The following is a 12137-nucleotide window of genomic DNA, read 5'->3' as shown; positions in this document are numbered from 1 at the left end:
TTACTTCTCTTTCTCTTTTCTCTTTTGATTTTAAAAAAATAAACCGCTCAACTCTTCATCGTCAGGATCGACCCTCGCATCCCTCCCGAAAAATAAAGAACAGATGCAGAGAAGCTCTTCGAAAGAAAGAAAGAACAGCCAAAGCGACGAAGGCGAGAGAAATGGCCTACATGGCCGCTTTCCCCTTTTCTCGTTGCGGGGGGGATGCGCTGTTCACCGGCGGCGGCAGCAGCTCCTCTGCGCTCCCCTTTCTTCCTCTGGAGCCACCCAGGCTGGAGCTGAGACTCAGTGCCGGATCCCCCCGCAGGAAAATGGCCTCCTCGGAGAGCTGAGCCGGCTAACACGAGGACATGTTGAGGTCATCTCGGCGCGCGCCTCCTCTCCAGGGCGGAACCTAATCGGCAGCGGGGATCTAAGGCCCGGCTTTATTGTTGATCGGCGTCTTTCTTTGTGGCTGCGTTTTACGAGATGGCTCCAGGCGAAAGTAATAAAACGAGTAATTAGAATGCTAAAGACAGATGTAAATAACGGGAATGAGAGCGTGGTGACAGATGAGCGGCTGGGTCGGAGAAGGGGGAGAGGCGGGAGGCCCGCTCGGTGGCAATGACACGGTGCCAGTGGCCTGAGGCGATGAGGTTGGGGACAGCCGGCCGTCAGGCCTTCGAGAAGCCAGCGAGGGAGCAAGCAAGGCAGCCGGCTCATTGTTTCAGGGAGGCGAGGCTGGAGGGAGCCACCCCCAGCCCTCCCTCTGCGCCCAAGAGGCAGAGACTTTACTAGGGGTCGTTTCAAGTCCAACCAGGAGCCTCTTTCCTCACAGGCCCGCCTCACATGTATCCCGATCAAGCTCAGTCTTGCCAGTCCGGCGTAGCGTCTGGCTGGGCTCCGGCACAGAGTCCTTCCCTCCCTCCTGCTCCCTTGGGGTTTTCTTCTCAGGCCTAGCAGCGCTGACAGGCCGTGGTTGGGGTTTTGGTTAATGGTTAGCGCATCCTCCGGGAGGCCGCTTTGCCATTGCCCCCAACCACTTTGCAGACAATGACCGTCAGTTCTCCTGCCCCCCCACCCCAGGGCTATTAATCACTGGATAAAAAATTGGGGCTCTGCTGCTGAAGTCTGTGCCTTCATTCTGTCGTCAATCTAACCAATACGTTTTTTACCAATGGGGTATACCCATTGCTCTCTATGGATATTGCAGGAATTGCAAGTCTCCATCCAAATTTAGACTTTCTTACATGCCCTGATGAGGATGCATTGAGTGAGGCACTGTGACAGTATGCTAAGGGTGGAAGGTAAATCCTACCAAGATATAATGTGTTCCTATCCATTCCCCCTTCCTTTGCATGAGGTGTTTTTACAAGCATGAAGGTTGGGTGGGATGTATAGAGAAGAAATGGGCTCAATGTAATTAATATAGCCTATATCAATAAAGTAGAGTTCTAATATTTTCTGTGTCTGTATTGTGATCTGGCGCACCTCAAAGAGCTTACATCAATCTCTCTTCTTTTCTAAATGGTGTTGGAGCATTTGTCCTGGGTTCCAGTTTGTGTAATGAAAGTCCTGGTTCAGAGTGAGGTGCTTTACAACTGCTGATTGTGAACATGGGATTCAAGCACTGGAGTGGACATGTATGTGTGTTGATGTGTTGATTGGAAGTGACATGGCACCCAGAAGCTGAGAATGCTCCCAAACATGTTTTCATAATTTAGCCAAGATGTGATTTCCATGAATATGGAAAATAGACAGGGCATGGACCTAAAAAAAAAAATTAGAATTGAGTACTGGTCTCCATAAATCTTCCAGGATGAATACCCTTCCAAACTTGTTCTCCAAGGCCCAGTGATAAAGTGCTTCTGTTCTTTTCCCAGGATCTGCAATTCCTTGTGGAACATCTGGATGTCTTCCTGCCTTTTCTCCACTATGATTAATCCTTAACTTACAACAGTTCAGAGTTACAGCGGCACTGAAAAAAGTGACTTACGATTGTTTTTCACATGACCACTTGATCAAAATTCAGATGCTTGGCAACTGGTTCATATGATGGCTGCACTGTCCTAGGGTCATGTGATCAGCTTTTGTGACCTTTTGACCGGCAAAATCAATGGGAACAACCCAAGTCATGAATGAAACAGACACTGAAGAGAAAGGAATGAGAGTTATGTGTAGATATTTATTAAGTTTCTGGAAATCTTATAGCTGCAGCCTCACTTATGGGCAAGTGTGTTAATACCCCTTTCAGGGGGTATTCAAGTAACTGGTTAGGATTGTGTAGATTAAGGCTAGACTATATTCTGGTATTAGGCTGAATTTTGAGAATGGTTTTCATTTCCCACTGCACACTGCTTTGCTTCCTACAGATTCCCACTCTTCAATAGAGAGTTTTTGGTTAAGGCAGGTTAAGTTCTCCTTAGCTGCTTTTATTTCTTTCGATTTGTTCAGAAAAAAGGTAAATGGGAAGCCTACCTAGTTATCCACTGTACGTTCTGGGTAGGAGTTGTGTAGTTGATCTTGGATAAAAAGGTCTGGTTTGGTAGGTTTTGAGAGCTGCAGGTCTTTTCATGGAAGTCTAGATCCCCCCCCCCCCCCCAAACTATACCTAACTAGGTCACAAATATGCCTAGACAATTTTCGTATGAATTTGTTTTGCCGCCTTCTGGGGGTCCGTTATATTGTCTAAATAATTGTGTTTTAATATAATTGTATAATATATAATTGCATACAATATTGTATACATTATTATACACTTATACAATAATTGTATAACGTATAATTTTATATTAAGCCTCCCTTATTCAGACAGCACCTGAATGATGTCAGCCTCAGGTGTGTAACATTTGTAATGTTGCCCATTATCTTGAAGGAAATCAGGGGAACAGAAGCAATAGAGGCAGAAGCGGTATCAGCAATCAGCACATTTCATGTCAGTACAACTTTCTAGTTAACTAAGGATGGATGGATAACATTTTAACTCAGTACTGGAAAAACATTTCCTATTTGTAGAGAAAGGGGCCATTGAAGCTAACCTCTTGCTCAGTGTGGGAATTCAAACCCGACACGTTAAAACTATTAGGCAACAACAAGTCAGATATATTCCTAACATCTTCATGCTGCTGCCACTGATTTTGCCAGCATCCCAAACTGAATTGTGTTCAGAGTTTGAAATAAATTCATATTTTGCTATCTACATATTGTTTGGCTACCACAGAAGTTAAGTAAAAAAAACTGACTACCTACATAAACTGGGTTCTAAAATGAAAGCAACCGAGTTGCTGCATTTTCTGTAATCTTATTCTATTTCTTTTTAATATATTTTGTTAAAAGCAGCTCTGGGAAAATCTTGGTTTTGGTTAAAAATGGTTGCTAAAGCTGCCATTAATCTGAGTAGTTGGATGCCTCATATCTTAGAACCTAAACCTAACCTCTTTTAAATCAAAACTTTTTGGTTGATGAGAGCCGATAAGAAAGTTTGATTGGGCACAGTGTAATTGTTATTCATGCAAAAGTCAGAATGCAGGATACCCATTACCACTCTTGGATTCTCTTTCACATATCATGATCCAGAGAATATTACTTCCCTGCTTCTTGAATCAATCCATAAATTTTTCTAAATCTACTCCTGAGATTTAAGTACAGATTGGCATGCATTTACTAATCCTCTGCACTAAAAAGAGTGGGTTCACCATAGTGGGTTGGTTGTAAGTGGTTTGACTTGGAGGCTGATATATGTTCTGTGTAGGTTGAGTGAATTCATGCTATGTTTTGACTGCTGAAAGCAATTGATGGTCTGCTGTTCTGTAAGAACCAAAACACTTAAATAACACAGTATCCATTAGTACTCTTTGCTCTGCTTCTGACCTGCAAAAACTCTTTTGAAAAGTGAGCAAACCATTTCTGATACCAGCACTCAGATATAAAAAAACTAAGAGTAATGAACTACATAATCACAATTTGGTACACAGGACAGCAAAGCCTTTTAAAATATTTTATTTACTTATTTTTTGGATTCAGTTTTGGCACTACCCAACTTCAACTGATTCCAGTTAAACACATATATATCAGTTCCTAATTACCTTCTTAGCCAAGAATGTATAACTAGATGAGATGCCCCTTTTCTACTTAATGCCTGTCACACATGCATATCAAAACTGTTTTTATGTGCTACTTTCTCTCAGTGCTATACTCATTTCAATATCCTGTATTTGAAATGCTACATTTAAATGTCCATCATTCCTCCATTTCAGTTTATTAAGTGGATTTTCAATATATCTGCTTGCTGTACCTTTAGAAAATTCCTCAGCTTTCTGCTACATGCTATGTGTACCACCAATCACATATCCAAAATATTTAACTGTTCATGTTTATTAATCACCATTAATTGTTCTGGTACAATAGATATCCTAAAGTCTGCCATTAGCATTTGCAGCATGTAGTATCATTACCAGCTCTTTACAGGTGTAAAATGTAGGTCTGTAATGCTGCAATCCAGTTCATGATTGGATCTTTGCTTTGAATATAACTCAATCCATCTTTGTCTAATACAAAAAAATCAAGTACACATCTTGATTTGCCAGTACCATTTGAAAGAATCTCCATCTCCTTTCACATCATCCAGCTCTACAAAGACAGGAAAACAGGTGCAAACATATACATTCTCCAATTTAAAGTACAGTTGTGAAAAAATGTAGGAAAAATGAACGTGAAGAGGAATATGTAACACAACTGAAGAATTACTAATGTTAAACAAAATAAAACAGAATATTATGGATATATTGTGAAAAAAGGAAGGGAATATTCTCTTTACTTGGTTAAACAATCTCCATCACTCAGAATACTTTTGTTCTAGGCTCCTTATCGTCTTGGTTACCCTTTTCTGGACAAAGCCTTCTATTGTTGATTGACAACAAAAGTATCATAAAAACACTACACGGTTGGTGTCTAACATTGAATACTGATTAACTTGTTCTGGAGGGAGTGTGCAGCTTGCAGCTCTAGAATCAGGTATCTCTCAAATCTCTTTCTGGGGTTTCAATATTCTCTCTAAAGGTTCCTCTTTATGTTCCCTTTGCCTCAGTATAAAGAAGATTCAATAACCAACTACTGAGAGCACAGAGACAATATTGTTCTGAACCTACTCGTTGCCCACCAATAAGGTAGCTTTCCAGCTTTTGCTGGCTTACGCTGTGCTGAGAGGACAGTCTGCAGGAAATAATTCTGAGATAGGTTTGGGAATAGGAACTATCCTACTGCTATTGACCACCTTATGCAAAGGTACGCATGACCCACTTTGGCCTCCACCTACTGATTTTAGAGTAATTCAATTTGGGGCAGCAGGAGTGCCAGGATGTGCTCACTATGCCAAAAAGCCATCTCCACAAATCCTCTTGCCAATTCAGGGATGTCAGGAAAAATGAGAAGAGAATGAGGAGAAGTGCATCTTTTAGTACCACTTGTCATCCCCCCCCCCCCCCATCCAGTCAGAGCTGAAGAAGCTTCTTGGATGAGAAACCAAAATATCTTCAAAGAAAAACCAGAAAGTCCAGTTGCCTCTTGAAAAAGCACCTTTGGGACAACGATGACCTGGGTGACTGACAATCTCCATAGACATTTGTCCTATTATTGAAAAGACCTATTGCTTCCTCCATGGCAGCTTCAGTGCATGGGTGACAGCTGCAGGACCCCAAGGCACTGCTGCTTACCTCTTGAACTACAGTGCAGAAGCCTTGGGCAGGCAATTTAAAATAGACCCAGCAGTCTTGAACTTGTCATGAATACCCTCCTTCATTTCATTGTTGCAATATCCAAGCTGCGCGTGGGGTGCCTAGCAGTCTTTTGGCAGCCCATAGATTAGGCATTTAAATATGCCTCCTCCCATTGCTTTGGTATATGCTGCCAAAGCAAAGTTTTGTAAGTTGTATCTCAGGGGAAATGATATATTTTAAGATATATCTGCCAACCAAAGAAAAGCAGATGGATGTTCTTTTTGAGGCTTCTGTTTGCGGGGGAATTTTTTTCTGGTTGCTCCTCACCTGAGGAAGGTAGTTTTGAGCTTGTATGCTTGTAGTGTGGGGAAGTGAGTAAGAAGACCTGCTTCTCTTTTGTCTCTTCCTGTTTCACCCGCCTTCCTTATCCAGAAAAACAGGAGGGGGAGAAAAGCACAGTTCATGGGTTCTTCAAATGGCACCATTAATTGATCCATAACCGTAGGTTAATCCAATGTTATAATACATGCCCTCTGCATGGCTTTGGATTACAACAGTTGTCAGAATTGGCAAGCATGGTCATTAGTCTAATGATGGCGTCAATCATAATGAATATGAAGAAGGTCCCTTGCTTCAGAAGGTTTAAGTTATAGATCATCCTGCCGTAGGGAGCCTATTGAGAGCTCCTAGGAGCTGCCTGGGATATTGGCTTTCCTATATGCCTAATACAAACTAAGAAGGATTTAATATCTGATTTTTAAAAATCCATGATTCATTCTATTTGGAGATAAATACAGCCAAAATAAAGTTAATAACAATTAAAAATACTTTTGTCAGTGTGCAATTAAAATGTGCTTGGTTTTTACAAACTGGAACAAATATGCTTAACTTTGTGGTAAAAATTTTAAATGAATTTTCATTGTAATAGTCAACCCATTAAAAGTTCCATTAAACACAGAAAAGGTACAGTAGTTTGGAGAAAAGCAATTAAAAATATTGATTTATGCCCAAACTGTGGCTTAAAGAATGTAGCTTTACTCTATTATTAACGAATGCTTAGAATGGAGAAATTGGATGAAATTCATGTATATTGGTTTGAAATAATACTCAAAGTGATACAAAGCACTGGGAAGAGAGTGTAACTGTATAGGACGCATTCCTATTTTCAGTGTTTTTTTTTTTAATTAACTGAGATTATTATTATAATTTCGTTTCTCCTTTTTACGGCAATTATATGTGTGTATCCTTTTTATGTAATTGCCTAAATAAGTAATACTGTTAATATATCATAAGAAATCCACTTTTAAAATTAATTGCCTGGAATTATTGAAATGGAAAATGAAACTACCATATTTTTCAGAGTATAAGACGCACCTTTTCCCCCCAGAAAGAGGGTGAAAATCTGGGTGCATCTTATACACTGAACACAGCATTTTTGGCCTACCGAACCCCCCACCCCTTTGCAAAAATGGATGTGCAGAAGGTTTGGGAAGCCTGCAAAGTGCTCCTGGGGGCTGGGGAGGGAAAAACCAAGTGGAAAACGGGGCGTTTTTGCTTGTTTTTGCCCCCCCCAGCCCCCAAGAGCACTCTACAAGCCTCCCAAAGCCTCTGCATGCCCCCCCTTTTGTGCCAAAAACGAGGCGTGCAGAGAGTTTGGAAGGCCTGTAGAGTGCAAAAACTTTTTTTTAAAAAAATTACCTCTTCAAAATCATGGTGCGTCTTATACTGTACTCCAGAGCATCTTATAGTCCAAAAAATACGGTAGTCAAAATCAAGAGTAACAGCATTTCAGGTACTAGGTAATAGTTTGCAATTTATACAAATCTGAATCTATTCTTATGTAGAATGTAACATGGCATCATTAAATAATTTATTAAAGCCCCAATAGAAATAATACATTAGGGCTTTGCAAAGTATGTTAGCACAAGTGAATCACCTCTCCCTGAAGCCTTGAGGCAACCACATTCTTTGAGAAGCTGGCTTGGCTGCTTGAAACTCTGTCCCTGGTGGTTTGTATTTCATGGCGATCCCAGCTTAAAGGAGTTGTGTGAGACTTTGAAAAGTTGTGGCTGATTCTCTGCTTCATGGACAAGGGTTTTGCAAAGCACCTTTTTCAAATGTGTTGTACAGCCCTATTATAATCTTTTTCCAACAATGGCTATGTTACCTGGGGATGATGTGGTCAATAGAAGATGATAAACTTGCATATGGCATAAAAAGAATAAAAATTACAATATACAGTAAGTAAATAATAAAACTGGGGGCACCAAAGTGGTAAAAGCTAACCCATTCTATTGTGTTATATTTGTTTTGAAATACTCATAGGTCTCTATGATCTAATGCTTTTTATTTTATTTTGAAAAATAAAGCTAACAGATACTTTGTTCACACAAAAATTATAGATCTCTTTTAGCCATAGAAAATATTCAGGCAAAAATACATATTTCTCTAGAGAATCTTTCATGCTGTTTTCTTATAAATACTTTTGGTCAAGAAAGTCTTTTTGTTTTTGTTTTGCTACAGCTGCTCTAATTCTGTCTACTTTAATGTAACTTGTAGCTATTTGATCCTCTTTCTGATGAAATGGATTCCACCTGAAGACAGGGACTAAACACAGGTAGTCAGGTTTTTACACACAGCAATTGGTATTTAATTTCCATAATAAAACTTGCCATGCTCCCAGGATTGCTTTTATTCATACAAAACTGCCTTGTCAAAACAATAAACAGAAACCAAAAAACCCCCTCCCAAACAAATCCAATAACAACACTTGATTCTCCTCAGTGTCAACACTGTAGTTTTGCTCATTTACATCACAATGCCAATAGGGTTCAAATCATTGAAAAGGTAGTCATGTTAAAAACTAGACAGGGAACGCTAATACCTGCTTGAAGAAAATGTGTGTTTCATGCATCTTATTTACCTTGAAGCAAGGCTGCTGCTGTAATACCAATTTCTTTGTAGCATATTTTAAAACACCATTTTATATCAGGATTTTCTGTTGGCACCCAAGGTTGCAATGAAGGTCAATAGGTAGGCACTAAGGTTTATGCCATGTAGTGAGAAGCTACTCCACATTGAATGAGTTCATTGAATGAACTCCTAGAACAGTAACATTTCTAAATGTTAGGGACTAATAAACAACCTCACAAAGACAAGGAATAAAGTGTTTGAAAAACAACTGGCTGGTTCCTCTGAAGGGCTTTAAATTAAAACTGGAAGTGGAAGAAGACCAATTTTCAGGACCAAACCTCAAGCATAAACTTCAAAAGAACCAACCAGACAATGAGAAAGGGAATGATGACAAGGAAAGAGAATTTAGGTATAAAACAAGAGGCATAGGAAGCAAAACCAAGGCCAGCCATAAAGGATTCAGATGCCTATACACTATTGCTCAGAGTTTGGGTAACCAATGGAGAACTTGAAATCCTAGTACAGAGGCAGGTATGATATTGTTGCTATCACAAAAAACTTGGTGGGATGGAACCCATGATTGGAAAACATTACTAGAAGGATATAAATTGTTCAAAAGAAACAAAATCAACTCAAAAAGAGGGGGGGAGTTGCTTTGTATGTAAAGAATTACCATACCTCTAAAGAAATAAAGAATACCAGGGACAAAAACCTTCTTGAAAGTATTTGAGTGAATATTAGAGGAAAAAGAAGTGACTTTGCTATAGGCCACCCAATTGCAGGCCACCCAATCAAGTGTAGGAAATGGATGAACTTTTTGCTAATCAATTAGTCAACATATGCAGAAAACATAACACTGTAATAATGGAGGACTTAACTACCCCAACATCAACTTGAAAACAAACTCTGCACAAAGTGAGAGATCAAACAGATTTCTGATGTTCCTAGCTGACAACTTTATCACCAAAAGATGTATAGTTAGGAACTAGAAGATCAGCTCTCCTGGATTCAATCCTAATTAATAGGAATGAAATGGTTGAGGGACTGGAAATTGTAGGAACTTTGGGGGAGAAGGACTGGTTCATATTAGAATTAAACATAAGGCAATCAGACAGGTGATTAAACAAAGTCAGACCAGTGTTTAAGACTTTAAGAGAGCTGACTTCAAAGAGAGAGATTAGAAAGAATTTCATGGTTGGAGATCCTAGAGGGAAAAATAGTTCAGGATGCATGGGGAATTCTGAAAAACAAAATACTAAGAGCACAAACAAAAACAATTACAACCAAAGAAGAAAAAGAAAAGATTCCAGATGAGACCAGCATGGTTGCACAAAGAGCTCTCTGACAAATTTAGACCAAAGGGGCAAGTATAAAAAATGGAAAGAGGGACACATAATTAAAACAGAATGCTACCAAATAACCAGAATCTGTGGGGATAGATTAGGAAAGCTAAGACTCAGATTGCATTAAGACTTGCAACAAATGCCAAAAATAATTTAAACATTTTTCAATATGTAAGGAACAAGAAGAATGAAAAGTTTGGCCCGCTAATGAGAGAAGACAGGAAGAAGATGATGGATAGCAGGAAAAAGCAGAACTGCTTAATTTCTTCTTTGCATCCATCTTTACACAAAAGGAAAAAAAAATAACCAGTCAAGCACAATGGGAGACAGAGCAGGAATGCAGGTCAAATGCATGGGAGAACTGGCAGAGGACTGGAAAAGAGATGGTGTGATTTTATTCTTCAAGAACGGGGGAAAAGTTGATCCAAGAAATTACACACCAATTAGCTTGACATCAATACCTGGGAAAATCCTGGAAAAGATAATCAAGCAGCAGATTTGTGAGCAATTATCAGTAGAAATAAGAAAGGTGATTACTAGAAATCAGTATGGATTTGTTAAACATAGTTCATGCCAGATAAATCTTATTACCTTCTTTAATAAAGTGACTAAATTAGTGGATCAGGGAAATGCTGTGGATATGAGAAAGTAGACCACAGTCTATTTTTTGGTAAGCTAGAACAATGTGGGATGTACTGTACCACAACTAGATGGATTTGCTGTTAGCTGACACAGTGTGTAGCCCTGAATGGAACTACATCTATATGGAAGGAAGTATGCAGTAGGTATCTCAAGGTTCTGTCTTGGGCCCAGTGTTCTTCAACATCTTCATAAATGATTTAAATAGGGGAACTCATCAAATTTGCAGATAACACCAACCTATATTTCTTGGCAGTGCCAAGTAGATTCCACAACCAATTGGAACCTGAGGGCAAAGATAAACCCCCAAGTGGCCTCAAGAGCTCTCAAAGAGTGCTAATGAACCAGATGAGTGCAAAAAAATACAATCCTTCCCCCTTCCCCCCATTATCCAGTCAGAATTTATCTTTCCATCCCCCACTACCCAGTCTCTTCCATCCCTTTCCCCCCCCCATCACAACTGATGAAGTTTATTGGATGAGAAACAAAACATTTTGTTCTTCTTCAAGGAAAAAAACAGACCAGTTGTATTTTGAAAAGCACTTTTGAGACATTTTTTGGATAGTTATTTTTCCTTTGCTCACTTTAATTCTTTATCTGTGGAAACTAGGACATATCCATACAATATAAGATCATCCGTGGGTAAACAAATCCATAGACAAAAAATGTTCCTAATGAGCATATAACCCCTATGCATTTTCATAGAAAATGGCATGCTATGAGAGAGCTCCAGGCAAGTTGAAAGCTTTCCTTTCCAAATTTGGAAGAAGAGGATATGCTGTATTAAAGCTCAAATGTTTCATTTTTAAAATGTCTAAACAAAGAATGACCTGCCTTGAAGTTGGTTAGAAGCACAGATTGATCCCACCACCACTCTATAAATGCTTCACATAAATGTCACTGTTCATAAAGTCAATCTACACACATGGAAAATCAGTTTATCAACAGCTGTCCTGAGGCTATTTCAGGGGAATCACTATCAGCCTTGCAGTAAAGCAGCAAAGACATACTTTGGAGACATAAAAATTAATAGGTCTGTAAGAAATATGCATACAGTATAAGCATTTCAATATTTTAGAAAATGTATAAAATACGATAAGTGCATTTTGTGTTTTTAAATAGTTATTTCACAGTTAAATAATCATCTAAATGGGAAAAAGATGACATGTTAAGTGAAAGTTATCCTAGAATTACTTTCTCTCATATTCTGGTTTGCAGTTGGTGAGGAAGGATTACTGTGAGGAAACATTCAATTTACACTAGAATAAAATCTTACAATGACAGGGTTGGCAGGGATCTTGGAGGTTTTCTAATCCAACCCCCTGCCCAAGGGAGGGTATCTTATTTCAGCCTGGACAAATAACTTTTTTTGAAAGCGGTTCCATTTGTTAATTATTCTCATTGTCAGGAAAATTCTCCTTAGTTCCAGTTTGGATCTTGCTTTAACACATTTCCATCCATTGCTTCTTGTCCTGCCCTCAGGTGTTCTGGTGAATAAATCAATCCCCTCTTCTATTTGACGGCCCCTCAAGTACTGAAAGACAGCTCT

The sequence above is a fragment of the Natrix helvetica genome (assembly GCF_964273705.1).
Source record: "Natrix helvetica genome assembly, chromosome: 7".
NCBI classification, from domain to species: Eukaryota; Metazoa; Chordata; class Lepidosauria; order Squamata; family Natricidae; genus Natrix; species Natrix helvetica.
Note: the sequence above shows the minus strand (reverse complement) of the source record.